Here is a 15608-nt window from a genome sequence, read left to right on the forward strand (position 1 = left end):
ATTTGAATAACAAAGCTGACCTAATTGACATTTACCAAAAAAAAAAAAAATCTAATAACTGCAGACTAAAATTTTATAGAGTATGTCATCTGAGCATAATAGAAGTAAATCAGCCATCAATAACAGAAACAGAAAGAGAGCTACAAAATGCCAAAATATCCTTAAATAACTCATGAACCAAAAATAAATAAATCACTGTTTTAGTTCGATTAAAATAGATTCTAGTTAAATATTTCGTTGAATGGCAACAAAAACACAACATATCAAAATTTGTATGTATGCAACTAAAGCAGTGCCTATAGGGAAATTTATAGATTCAAATACATATATTAGGAAAAAACAGGTGTTAAAATAGTAATCTAAGCTTATACCTTAAGAGGCTAGAAAAGAAAGTGCAAATGAAAACCAAGGCAAGTAAAGGGAAGGAAATAATAAATATTAGAGCACTAATCAATAAAATTGAAAACAAACAACAGAGAAAGTTAACAAAATCAAAAGATGGATTGTTTGATAAACTAAAATAATTGATAACGTTTTAGTGGACTGAACAAGAAATCAAGACAGAAAAACAAATGAGTAAGAGGAGCTATCACTCCAGATCCTATAGACCTGAAAACTATATTAGGGCCATTCTACTCCTAGGTTACATTAGAATGTTGCAAGAGACCATCACTCACTCTACCAACCAAAACAAGGTGAATCAGATGAACTATAAAATCATAGTATTATAAAACCAATTAAAATACTGAAAATAGAACTACAAATGAGTTTAATACCAGAAATTGAGGAGCCATATTATGTAGGAAAGGAAACACTCTCAAGAGCTCTCATTCCAGGCAGAAATGTGAAGGATGAAGAGTCTACCCTATGAAATCAGGATACAAGATAATAAATGCAATTATATATCTATATTATGGTAATAAAACAATGGAAAGTAAGAGTTTTAGCAAAAATATTGGAAAGTAAATTTTCCATTTTAAAAGCACCAAAACTTATAATGCTTAGCAGTACATTTAACAAAAAACAAGTGAGACATGTTTACTGAAAATTAAAATTATTCTGAGAAATATTTAAGAAACCCTCAATAAATAGATGAATACACCAAGTTTATATAGTAGAAGACTCAATACTGTTAGGATGTTGACTTTACCCAAATTAATGTATAGATTCAATGTAATCCCAATCAAAACCCCAGAAGAATTTTATTAAAATTGACACACATATTCTTAAATTTATATTTTAATATAAAAGACTTAAAATAGCCAAACAACATCAAAAAAGAAAAAAAGCAAAATAAAGCTGGATTTTAAGACTTCACTATAAAGTTACAGTGATTAAGTGATATGCATGTGATATTAGTGTAAAGATAGACCAAAAAATCTATGAAAAAGATATGTGAAGATATATGTGATCAAAAGACTTTTGACCAAAGTACAAAGATGATTTAATGGGGGGAGAAAAAAATCTTTTCAACAAATGGCACTAAAACAATAGGACATCCTTACAGAAAAATCAATAAACTTCAGCTTCTATTTCACTCAGTACACAAATTTCTGATAGATAATAGACCTAATTGAAAAACTAAATCTATAAAACGTGGAGAAGAAAACATAAAAGAACATTGTCATTACCTTGCAGTATGCAAAGGCTTCTTAAATTGGACACAAAAAGAAATGCTGGCAATAAAGAAAATGTTGATAAAGTAGGCAGCATCAATATTAAAGACTTGTTCTTAAAAACATATATCATTTAAGCAAATACAAAGGCAGGCAATGGACTGCAAGAAATTACCACAATACATACACCTAACAAAAGATTTGTAAACAGAATATAAAAGGAACTAGTGCAATCAATAATTTTAAAAAAAGCCCCATTTTTTAAAATGGGCAAAAGATTTGAACAATTTACAAAAAGAGATATGCAAATGGACAATAAGCATATGAAAGGTGCTCATCAGGGAAGTGCAAAATTAAACCAAAATGTCCTACCACTTCACACACATTAGACTGGCTAAAGTTAAAATACTGACAACATCAATATGTTCATGAGAATGTGCAGCAACTGGACATCTCATACACTTCTGGCAGGAGTATAAAAATATGACAACCACTCTCAAAATTAGTAGTTTCTTCTACAGTTAAACATCTACCCAATTATCTAGCAGTTCCTCTCCTATATATTTACCCAAGGGAAATAAAAACACATGCCAACAAAAATATTTGTACAAGAATGTTCATAGTTGCCTTATTCATAATAGCCCAAAATGGAAAAAACGCAAATATCCATCAACAAAAGGATAGAGTACAAACAAACAAATTAATACAACCATGGCGTAGCTATACAATGGGGGACTGTTGAGCATGACAAAAAGAATGGGTTATTGATACAAGCAACAATTGGATGACTCTCAAAAACAGTATGTTGGGCAAAAAACCTAAATACATTCTTTATTATTCCATTTATACAAAATCCCAAAACAGGCAGAACAAATCTAGGCATGAAAAATCAGAACACTGACTGCCTGTGGGGTTGGGGAACGCTCAGATCCATCTCAATGAGAGAGACCTAGGAAAGGAGAGAGCAGCAGAGAGAGCAAACGAGAGAGAGAGAAAATAGGAAAGAAGACAGTGCCAATGACAAGTAGGGAGAACTCTTTAGGGAAGCTCTGCTCTAAACGGATTCAGAAAAATGATGCATGAAAGAAATTCATGCATGAAGAAATTCAGGATAAGGTTATTCTTTTGGGGCGCTTGGGTGGTTCAGTAGGTGAAGTGTCTGACTTCGGTGCAGGTCATGATCTGTGTCCTGGGATTGAACCTTGCATTGGGCTCCCCTCTCAGCCTGGAGGCCGCTTGTCCCTCTCCCTTTGCCCCTCCCCCCACTTGTGAGTGCGCATGTGCCCCCACCATCCCCCTTCAAATAAATAAATAATTTTTTTAAAGATAAAGTTGTTTTATAAAGTTGGGTGATATTCTAGAATTTTTGTGCCATGATTTGGAAAAGAGGGAGTATATGAAGATGCAGGGGAAGAGGACACAAATGTAGAAGTGATGTTTCTGAGAAGGCGAAACGGGGAGGATCCAGTATGTGAGCGGACGGGCTTTTCAGAAAGGGCTTTGAACATCCATCCTGGTTTCTTTAAACATCCCAAATGAAAAGAGATAGCACACTTGAAATGTTTATTGCAGTTATAGCCAGTTGTCGTCAAACAAACCACTATTGCCGTTCCTTTTTCTCTTCTGTGATTACACCGATGACACACCATGGGTGAGATTTCACAACAGCGTATCTTGCTTCTAGCACGCAAAGAAAGCAAACTCTGTTCACTAATGAAGGATGATGAATTTGGGTTAACGCACTGTGACAAAGGTTTCTAGAAACTGATAACTTTAATAGCTATTCTCAAAAGACAAGCGCAGCAAAAAAAGGGGAAATGTAGAAAACTTCTTGGTCCAATTCAGGTTCTAGAGCTGAATTAAGGTTACAGGAGAACAACTGCTAATCATCCTTTTCTCATTTTGAACAGATTAAAAGCTCCCACTCTTCCATAAATGCTGCACATATCCTTAACTGCCTGTGGTTTCTGCAAGCCTCGCTGGTTCAGAATTAATATCAACACTGCATTCTCACCACATACAGGTCTCTCTCTCTCTCTCTTTCTCTCTGTCTCTCTCTCTCTCTCTCTGCCTCTGTCTCTCTCTGCCCCTCTCTCTCTGTCTCATACACACATCCACACACACACACACACACACACACACACACACACACAAAGCCTGTGCTCAACATCGACAAATACCCACAGCTTGAGATTAATAGTCAGGAATTAGGAGGGCAGGAACCTTCGATAAAAGCCACATGCAAAGGCCAAAGTGGATTTTAAATATTGGGGCCAACAAGCATTAACTAATTTTTCCTACTGGAGTGCACTGTCCTTTAGTCTCTATTTTTGCTCCTAATTGTTCCTGTAGGTAGTAGGTTAACACGTAACGGTACTTAGAGAAGGAAGCAATTGAATATGGCATAGATACTGAAAGAAAGGGCTCAATAAAAGAGCAGCATGTGCTCTAATCTGGCCTTTTACAACATCCACTATCAAAGAGCTTTGGGGGTTTAAGGGGATTAGATACCATAACCCATCTGTCAGGTCATTATGTAAGGAAACACTCCTGCTGTTTTCAAGGGAAGATGCCCTACTGTATATTATTATCATTAAGCATTTACAGAGTACTGTAGACTCGCAAAGCTCTTTCAAGGCATTTTTATTTGTTGTTCCTTACAAGATGCTGTCGACTCTAAGTCTTATTTACAAATGAAGAAACTGAGGTACAGGAAGATGATGGCAAACACTTCAGTCCCCCAGGGAGTAGCAGGAGCTATGAAGGGAACTTGGAGCCCTGAGAAAAGAGCTTCCTATATCCTTCTACCGAAAAATATGCCAAAGGTTTTTGGAATTTCGTTTGTTTGCTTACTCTTTTGAAAGGCAAGATCACTTCTCTTGTGTTTTCCTGCAATCTTATACATTATTCCATAACAAATACTTAGGGGTTATTTTCCGTAGACACAAGATGTATCTTAACAACAGTTGTACATCATGATTGACACTGTTCCATATGGGAGGAGAAGCAGGACGCGTTCAACCATGAGCACGTGTAAGGATGGAGTGATATATCGTAGCTATCATTTACAAAACTGGAGATCCCAAATCTAAAGCATAATGAGGCAAAAATGAAATACTACATGTCCATTCAGCCATGCTGCTTTTAATTTGCTGGAGATAATTTCGCATTCTAGTAAACCCTAAGCAAGCACCTTGGTGTACAGGGGGAAAAACACAGAGACCTGCTGGAAAACAGCAAAGCTATCTACTGTGGGCTCCCTGGAGAGCTCTAACACGTCACAATGACATGGATGCGGTTACCTGATAACATTTATTTTTCTGGGGTTTTCCCCTACCATTTAGAACAGAATTATGGGACTCAATTTTGTGAATTGTAACACGGAAGGATTATAGTTTTTCTCTGAAAGAGAATAAATCCCCACTTCAAATAAAGGAATTAATAGCACAATATATTTAGACCTTAATGTCAGAAAATATATCCCTCAATCGTGCAAAATTGTACAAACATACTGATCAAACCTGAAGACTTAATTAAAAGACCATGTCTTGTATCTTTTAAAGTTGCTGCCTCTTCCCCCAGTAAGAAGGAAAAAAACTCATACCATTCTTTAATCGTGAGTTGATGGAGATTACTGACATTCGCTTATTTATTATCTACTGAGGACCTACTATATTCCAGAGATAATTCCTTTCCTGAGGAGTCCACAGCCTGATAGAAGAGATCCATACATCTTTATACAAGTTACTTTAAACAAGTTCTTTATCCAAGAAGGAGATGGCGCTATAAGTACATAATATAGGTAAGTTATTCTGGAATTTGGGGAAAGTCCAGTGCTGGGTAGGATTACCATTTCTTTCACTGGAGAAGGCAGGGCAGGGTCACATGAGTAAGGAGGAACAATGTGGGAAAACTTTACATGACAGATTTCAACGGAGGTGGTCCCCCAAGGATGTGTAGGAATTGAGCCAGCAGGAAAGGAAGAAATAGATCATTCCAGGAGAAGGTAGTGGCACATGGAAAGAGGCCAAGAAGGTACCTGTAGGGGAGCACTAATGGTGGTGGGAGTAGTTCATAGTTAGCCCTTCAGCCTAAATGGTTAGGCGGGATCCCAGCTACCTGTGAAGGAAAACAGAAGAGAAGGCAAAGCCAGACCAGTTAGTGCTATGGTTCACGAGACTGGTTAACCACCAAGGCGAGTCCCACTGAGGTGGTCTGGGGTACGGTGTTTGAATCTATGCAGCTCTAATTATCCACAGGCAATTGGAAACTCAGCCAGTGGCTAGCGGAGCCTTGGCTACTTCAGTTGTCTCTCCAACTGTCTCCTCAGTGCATAGCCACTCCCCCCGCCCTACTTCAGGCCTTGGTTATGGGTCACCTGGAGGAGGGCGAGTGCCTGCTGCCTCTCTTCTCATTATTGCTAGAATCATGCTTCTAAACTGTATGTATGGTCCTCATCAACCCACTTCAAAACCACGTATGGCTCCACATTGCCTATTACAAAGGACACAGCATCCTAGGTTAGTCGAAAGCTGGCCCAACCTACCTTTTTTGCTGTATCTCCTTCCAGCACAAATGTGCACACAGGCACACACACTCCCAATGTTCCAGGAGGCCTATTCAGCCTCTGTTGGAATGCTCGGTGCTCCCCTCCATTTCCAGTAAAACTCCTAATGACATTTAGCCTTTTACTCCTGGAGTTTATTCTAAAGAAATCATCTAAAATGTCTATGTTAAAATCAGGTTACACTGTCTCTCTTTAGCCCCATCTCCTATCATTTCGCACCCTACTCCCTATTTCCATGTATAAGGAACTACTCGCAGTTTTCACTGTCTTCCTGCCTTTGCACATGGTCTCCCCTCTGCTTGGTGGCTTCTTGCTGTCTGTTATTTCCCCCCTTGCTTTTCACTTCTCCATATTTTATCCTTAAAGGACAAGTTCAAGGTCCCCCTTGACAACCTGTGTCTGTTCTGCTAAGCAGTTAGCTATTCCCTTCACCAAACTTCATAGCACCTTGACCATATCTCCACTAGCACACTCATCACACTGCATTAGAATGGTGTCCAGCCCATTGCTCTCTAAACCAGCCCATTGCCCAGAAAACAAGACACATGACTCGTCCAGCTGTGAGCGTCATCACTTCCACCAAGCCCTCCAACATTTGTGAATAAATTAACTTTTCAATGAGAATCGTTTTGCAGAGGGATATTTTGGGGGCTGTTGCTGAGATAGATTTATAGTAGTCCTCCCTCATCCACGGGGGATACATTCCAAGACCCCCAGTGAATGCCTGAAACTATAGATAGTACCAATATATATATATATACTGTGTTCTCTCCACATGTGCATATCTATGATAAGGTTAAATTTATAAATTACGCACAGTAAGAGATTAGCAGCAATAACAAATAATAAAATAGAATAATGAAAAAATAGAATAATGGTAACAATATACTATAACAAAAGTTATGTGAATGTGGTCCTTCTCAGAATGTTGTATTGTATGGTTCTCATCCTTCTTGTGATGATGTGAGATAATAAAATGCCCACGTTGTGAAACGAGAAGCGAGGTTTATGACCTAGGTGTTGTGATGTAGCTTCAGGCTACTATTGACCTTCAGAGGATTCTTCAGGAAGAGGATCATCTGCTTCAGGACCACGGGTAACTGAAACCAGGAAAAGCAAAACCATAGATAAGGGAGAGCTACTAGGTAGGTTCATTGCCTGTTAAATGTGAGCGGTAAAGCCAAGTTGATGTGTCAAAGGCAAAGTCAAACTTGGGTGATGATGATGATGATGATGCTCTCATCAAAGGAAATCAGAAAACATAGGTTGAGAAAGAGGCTACAAGGAGAATGTTGACAAATTCAGCCTCCGCTTGAGAAGGCACAGAGGGAGAGTTCTGGGCTCCAGGCACAGAATCAGCTCATTCATCCCTCTCCCTAGGCTGGCAGATCCGGAACCTTCCCGTGCTCTGCTTACAATTCTCCAATCCTCTGTCTTCTAGCTCTCGTGCTATTGAGATGCGGTGTGGGTTGTTATTAGTCACTGCAGGAATGACTACATAAGAATCGATAGATGTGAAGCCAGTTTATTGAAAAGGGCTGAACGTAATGAGTACAAAGAGGAAGCAGCTGTATTTTCCTCGTACCTCTGCCTTTCAACATGTCAGGTTCCCCTTCCCCATATCTTAATGACATTTCGGGCAGCTCCACAGCTTTCCGGAACTTTTCAGCAACAGAAAAAAAAAAAAATCAGTCTCATGTCAGTAATTATGACTCACTTCGAGGTAGGAGAAGGCTGTTAAATTTAAGACTTCAATCTCACATCTCATTCGAAGCTTGTCCCCTCTCCCAGCACAAGCTCAGGCCCAATCTGCCACTAGGATCCTGCTACGGAGAGAAGCTGGGCACCGTCTCTTTCCTCCCTTTGGTCTCCTCCACCACTGACTTCTGGCTTTGCTAGAGTCTGAGCAAAGCAAGGAGTGTGTAGAGAAAAGAACAAAACATTTTCACTTAGGTGGTGCTGATTATTGTTCTGTGTTGACTCTTCTTACTTATAGGCCCTCTGTATGTCCGTGTTATCTTTTTTGCAGGGTCTCTGTGGGTATTACAAGCCCCTAATGTGCTGATGTGGGCCCTCTCCACCTAACTTCTTATCACACACACATACGCACGCACACACACACACACACACACACGCCCCTCAAAGCAGCTGGAGCCTGGTTACTCTGAGCATTTGCTTTACAGAAAATACATATTTGCATGACACCAGATGACGGGAACAGAGGCTTGTCGTAATGCTGTCCCCTCTCCCTGCACAGGTGGCTCCATAAGCCCCACAAAATCCTGATGAACCCATCACTCAATAATGAATAGCCTTCTTTGTCTCTGGGAGATCAGCCTTGTTATAACAGGAGCGAAAAGAGAAAGAAACAGTCAATGCTTGGTTTTTAAATTTTAAAATAGATTTGTGAAACCGATAACAGAGACAAAAGTGTGAAGGTTCTTGCAAGCTTTTCCTTGCAAGAACCGGGCTATTTTGAAAAAAAAAAAAAAAGATAGCTGTTTTGTTTTTGTTTTTTATTTTTAACTCAAAAGCATGGTTTGGGGAATTGGGCAAAGAATAAGAAGGAAAAGCACTGAAGAAGCTCAGGACATAAAGTTGATGTCATAAACACTCATTAGAAAGACCAAAAAAGAGCTCAGTGACGGCACTCCGGAGGAGATGCGGATTCAGAGGCTGGAAGAGGAGAGTGTGGCTGGCGGGAGGGGGCCGGTGAAGTCCAGGATAAGAGCCTGAGCCTGGGGGGGAAACGCAGTGCACCCAGAAGCTGCCCAGCCTTTACCAGATCAAAAGCCATCTTTTACCAGCACCAAAAAGGCATAGAGAAGCTTCTCATTGGCCTACGTCTATTCTAAGAGCATCCAACGGACCAGCACATGTCACGTAGGCTGAGAAATTCCATCAGCTGCTCCTTCATCACCATCTGGGAACTTACCATGCACAGCAGTGTATTTACCACCTGGTGATCGAGCCCGTGTGCACAGTCCCATACCGAATCACCCTTTGTAGATAATCCACACCCTCCCACTGGCCCTTCAGTAACTCGGGACTCTTGAAAGTTCCAACGTGGTGCCCCAGAGTCATCAAGTGATAGTATCCCCATAGAAGGAAGCCCCCAGCTTCTACACATGGGTTGTACTGTGATTATTTTCCCCGAACACCCCTAGCAGCAACCCCCGCCCCCAGGCCCAAACACCACAGTTATATGTTGTTGCTCTTAGGATAAGGTATAGACACACCTTAAACCAATAAACCATGGCTCACCTAGCAGAAGAGCATAGCAACAACAAAAATAACAACTGCCAATTTTGGGATCCCTGGGTAGCTCAGTGGTTTAGCACCTGCCTTTGGCCCAGGGCGTGATCCTGGAATCCCAGGATCAAGTCCCACATCAGGCCTCCTGCATGGAGCCTGTTTCTCCCTCTGCCTGTGTCTCTGCCTCTCTCTCTTTCTGTGTGTGTCTCTCATGAATAAATAAATAAAATCTTAAAAAAGAAAATCTTAATTTTTTTTTTTAAAAACCTGCCAATTTGGAAAAAGTAGAATGAGGCAAGATAAGTCTCCATCCTACATACTATAAGTTCTTCACAACAGCTATCATAACCCACTTCCCCACCTGAACATGCAGGAAAATGGGCTTTCCTGGGGAGCTGGGCTTCAAACCGATTTCTCTCTTGTCGCATATATTAAGAACAGGATAAGAAGAATGCTTCATTCCTTTCTAGAAGCTCTAAGTTATGTCAAGTAGGTGTCTTGCTTTATCAAAAGAAAACCAAGAAGGAGGAGAACATGTAGAAGTGGTATGGCTAAGGTGATTTCCAAACTCAAATCAACACAGGTATACTGAATTTGGTAATATTCCATTTTCCAAAGTAAATACCTAAAATTTACCAGGTCCTAGAAAATACTGATATATGCATCACTCAGCATTTCTCTAGATATTCGCGAGTACATATGCCATTCAGCCTTAAAGACATTTTCCAGAAATTTTTTTTTTTTTTTTAATTCATAGACACACAAAGAGAAGGCAGATGACACAGGCAGAGGGAGAAGCAGGCTCCACGCAGGAAGCCCAGAGGTGGGACTCGATCTCCGAACTCTGGGATCACACCCTGAGCTGAAGGCAGATGCTCAACTGCTGAGCCACCCAGGCGTCCCCAGAAGGTCTTTTACAAATCACTTTGTATCGATGACCTCAGAACCTAACAGTGCTGACCCCAACAATTCCAAGTCACAACTCCTACCTCCCAATCGCTTTCCACATCAACAGGGTGAAGTGCAGGTGGAAAATTTTCAACATTCAGTTAATTTCCAGGCCTTGGAGGCGTGACTACACTTTTCATAGTCTACTCATGCCTACAGTTGTGAGGTACTTTGTAAGCTCTAAGATGAGATGGTCCTCATAAAATTGTTTTCTGTTTTTTCCACATTTTAACAAGCACTTACCAAGAACCTACTTTGGTGTGCTAAAAGCTAAGGACACAAAGATAAATGAGAAACAAGCCTTGCCTTTAGGAAGCTCATAATCTCTCTTATTTGGTGTATTTATATGGCATTCTCTTCTTTTTTCTATTCAATTTATCTAGATAAATGAAGTGTGCATGTGAAACTTTGCATTTGTACTTGCATCGCTGTGTTTAAGGAGAAATCTGATTCTCCCTCCCTCTCTTCGTGACTCTCCATATAAATGTCTGAGGTCTATTTCTTTTTCTGGTTCTCTGCCTCCGTCCACCTCAAACGTCCTCGTACTGATTCTGTCTTCATGGATGAGTTTAGTGAAAGTGCATTTTATTTGTTAGATTTCTTAGATTTTTGTGTTCCCTGATCTTAAATTTTAATTTTTACACTTTTTTTTCTTTTACTTATGTAGCCCTTGCATGATTTTCTCCCTCTACTGAGCTGACAGGTTGGAGGTTTTTATATGTATATGTGTGTGTGTATCTCTATGTTTACATTTTATCCCAAAATAGGTCCCCATAAAATACAGTGATAATAATAAAAACCCATAAATAGTAGAGGAATGATTACATTCTTTTCTCATTTCTACTTATTGCCTGATAGCAAAAGTCCTAGTCTATGAGTTTCATTAGGCTTGACCCGATTTCTTTTATCTTCAGAGTAGGTGAGCCAGGATAAAGCGATTTAATTTGAGAGCAATAAGAGATACCCTTAAAAAGAAATCAGGAAATGGATGGATTAAGAACAAAAGGAAAAATTCTGTAATACCTAGAAAATAGCATACGAACAAACCGGGCTCAATCACCGTTTTACTTTACTTCATGTCCCTATATAATTAACTCCCTGGTACAAAATGAAATCAAGTTTCACAAGTATATTAATTGCACCCTAGTTTCTGAAACTCTAACATTCTAAAATCAAATTAATTCACTTCATTCATTCTTGTCTTGGGACTCTTTATTTTTAAGCCTTAGCCTTAGCTCACAATACTGAGTGAATATATCATAATTGGTTTCTTCCAGGGTCAGCTGGGTGGCTCAGTGGTTGAGCATCCGCCTTCGGCTCATGTTGTGATCCTGGGGTCCTGGGTTCGAGTCCTGTACCAGGCTTCCCGCAGGGAGCCTGCTTCTCCCTCTGCCTATGTCTCTGCCTGTGTCTCTCATGAATAAATAAAGTAAAATTTAATTTAATTTAATTTAATTTTATTTTATTTAATTTTATTTTATTTTATTTTATTTTATTTTATTTTATTATTTAAAAATATATAACTGGTTTCTCCCAGAAACTTCACCTCTAATCTGTTCGTGAACAGCTACCTGCCGATTGCTGCGGCTCCCCGGCTCTCTGAGGCTGCACACAGGTGAGTTCTCTCTGTGGGGGCCTTGCATCTTTTGTTCTGACAGCTGCCTTCTCCCCGGGTCGTGTCACCCGTCTGCATTTGGAGTTTAAAACAGAAGTGGATGCACCGCTTGCCCGGCTACCCCGAGCCTTCTTGAGCCCCAGCATTCCCAGAGCTTTGCTTCTCCCCACCCTGGTCGGTGCTGGCTTACAAAAGGCAGGAACCTTGCTGCAATCAATTAGCACGCAATTTAATAGGAGGAAAAGGATGTGAATCATCACGCAAAAGCTTTAATGCAACTTTAGAAAGACCTACCAGCCTTGACATAAGGGACTGGGGCAGTTACCAGTGAGGATGTTAGGGGCAGGGAGAGATTTCACCAGATTTCAGGTAAAGGGAATGGCATTTTATGTAAGGAAAAGTAAGGAGAAGGAGATAAACACCAGCTTCTTCCAAGAGTTGCAGGAAACAGATGTTACAGATAAAAAACAGGTTCAGAGGTTACATAAAAGGCTTAAGACTGTGGAATACTTGCCTTAGGATGAGAATTACTGCTCAGGTCTGACTCGAGTCCGTGCTCGCCCTACCATTGCCTCAGAACAGAACGTGAGTCACTGTCCATGTCACGCGTAGACAGCAACACGAGCCGTCTTCCCAATGCTGTGGCCTGGCTTGTGTCACCCATCGTATGCTCCATCTATTTTCAACAGCTCCCTTCCCCATTGCTGCATGAAACTGTTCTTGTGATGGTCACAAACAGCCCCAGGTTATCCCACCCACCTCTTTCCTCAACTCACCCCACATCTGTGGAGCTTTCATTTCGTTGAACTAATCTCATCTCTTGGCTCCTATGACCCATTACACCCCCGGCTTTCCTTGGACCCCAGTGGCTCCTCATTTTCAGTCTCCTTTCTCTCCTTCACCAGATCTAATGGAAGAGTACACAGGCATGGCTGTGTGTCTTGCTACCCTCCATCTAACTTCTCTTCCAAACTGAGCTCATTCCAGTACCACTGTTTTAAGTATCTCCAACCCTATGTACCCAAATGACAGAGGAGTGGCCAAAAGTGTAGACCCTGGAGCCAGATTTCCTGGATTCAGATCCCAGCTCCACTGACTAAACTAAGATGGTGGCCTTGGGCTAGCTGCTTAACTGCCCTATGCCTCACTTCTTTCATCTGAAAATGGAGATAATAGTAGCTGTTTTTATATATAACCATCTTCTCGACACTTCCACTTGACCATCACACTGAACATGTCCTGAATAAATTCCATATTCCCTAGCCCTCATAGACATGTTCCTCCCCATGTCAATAAATGGCACCATCATACACTCAGATGTTCAAGTCAAAAATATATAGAATCATCCTGATTCTTTTCCTTCACAGACTCCCAACACGAGCAGGTTTCATCTGTTCATGTCCCAAATATATTCCAAATTGATCATTTTCTTCACCTTCTCTCTCCCGCCCTAATTAAAATTACCATCACCTCTTACCTCAACGATGTTAGTAACCTTCCAACTGACCTTCTTATACTTACTTTTGCCATCCTACAACCTGTTTTCCACATAGAAGTGAGAATTACCTTTCTTAAAAGGCATAACAGCACTTCACTCCCCTGTTTTAAATTTCCAATAGCTCTCCACTGAACTTAAAATCTGAGTCCACACCATGGCCTAGAAACCCCTGTGTGTAGTCCCTTCTTATCTGTCTCACCCATCCTGACACATAGTATGTGCTCAGTATGTAACTGTCTTTTGTTTTTTGGTTTTTTTTTTTTAAGATTTTATTTATTCATAAGAGACTCACAGAGAGAAGCAGAGATATAGGCAAAGGGAGAAGCAGGCTCCCATGGGGAGCCCGATGCGGGACTCGATCCCAGGACGCCCTGGGCTGAAGGTAGACACTCAACTGCTGAGCCACCCAGGCGTCCCTAGGTTTGGTTTTTTTTTTTTAAGATTTTATTTATTTACTTATTCATGAAAGATACAGATAGAGAGGCAGAGACATAGGCAGAAGGAAAAGGAGGCTCCCATGGGGAGCCTAATGCAGGATTCAATCCCTGGGCCCCAGGATCATGACCTGAGTCAAAGGCAGATGCTCAACTGCTGAGGCACCCAGGCGCCCCAGTATATAATTGTTTGATTGATTGCTTGATTGATTGAGGGTTTTTTAAAGTCTATAAATCAAGATTTCATTCCTCTAATTTATAGTTTAAATTCTTTAGGGGAGCTTTCTGTGTAAAGGAACTCTGAAGTAAAATATTTTTAAATGTGGAAAATAATTCCTAAATTATAATTACAAAACGGTGACTTTTTAAGTTAAATAGTCATTTTGCAGTTATCATAGGGTATCTATCTATCTAGGGATGCTTTAGAAAAAAGTAGGCAGCTAGCTCATTGAATACATAAAATTCATTATATTCTAAGGTAACTATGTCAAGTATGGAATTAGACCCAAGGTCTTAGATATAATTACTGTTTTTTCAAAATGAAGTATGAAAGGACAAGAGCAGTACCAGACCTCAAGGGTACAAAGACACAGGGCAACGCCTCCTTGTGGCATTAAAATTCCTAACTTATGCCTGTCAATATTTCTGAAGCAAGCTACAGAAACCATGCAAATATTTACACAGAATTTTTTAAATCCACAAGCTTCTTCCTATAAAGTCTTCTAAAAATAAACCTTTTAAAAATAAATGCCTTAGATGTATTTTAATTTTTAAAATTTTTCCTGAATTTAAAATAACATGAAAACAATTTTCCTGAAAGCACAGAATTAATACATTTATTTATAGCCATGACCTTGTTTTTTTTTCCCTTTTCTGCCCCCACCTGGTAAATGACCCCCTAGGGGTTGACAAATATCTAAAGATCCATAAAACATGAATTTAATAAGTATAACAAATCATTTGTCACTGGCATTTTTAAGATTTGGCCTTATCGAGTTTTAACTGATATGTTTTGCAGGTACTCCTGCTGTTATATGGAAGCAATATAAGTTTAATATTTAGTTACTACAACCTAAAGACACCATGTTTTACTGAAATATGAAAACCTTGAGAGGAAGTAGTGTCCCTAAAATACTTAAGGTAAGACTAAGCCACAAATCCAGCAAAAATTTTAAAGTTAATTATAATTAATCCTTTGAATGTACAGATTTTATTGGTGAAATCTTCATACTTCTGTTTTATGGTCAAATATCAGTTGTTTATATTCAGAGTTGTGAGTACACTTAATAGTACTAAAATCTTCCGAAAGAAAATTTCCAGACATGCCAGTTTTCTTAGTTAGATATTATGCATCTTGGTTATGTTAAAACAATATAAAGATTAAAAATCCACCACTTATACACTTAAAACTCTTGCAGTTTTACTTAACTTCATTATACTGGTTGGAGAAAATAGCTCCTGTTGAAAACCACTCCTGAGACAGGAAAAACGCCAATATTCAGAATTCACATGGATGATAAGTGAAATCATAAAGAAGAAACACATTGCGCATTAAAAAAACCCGAAAATAAAAATATGATCCTTACAGAATGCATCGTCAACTGCCATTTTCCAAACTAATCACTGTGCCTTGTCCATCAAGTTCAGAGGCAGGTAAAGTAATAGGTTCCTAAAG

The sequence above is a fragment of the Canis lupus genome, chromosome 8, assembly GCF_048164855.1.
Source record: "Canis lupus baileyi chromosome 8, mCanLup2.hap1, whole genome shotgun sequence".
Lineage (NCBI taxonomy): Eukaryota > Metazoa > Chordata > Mammalia > Carnivora > Canidae > Canis > Canis lupus.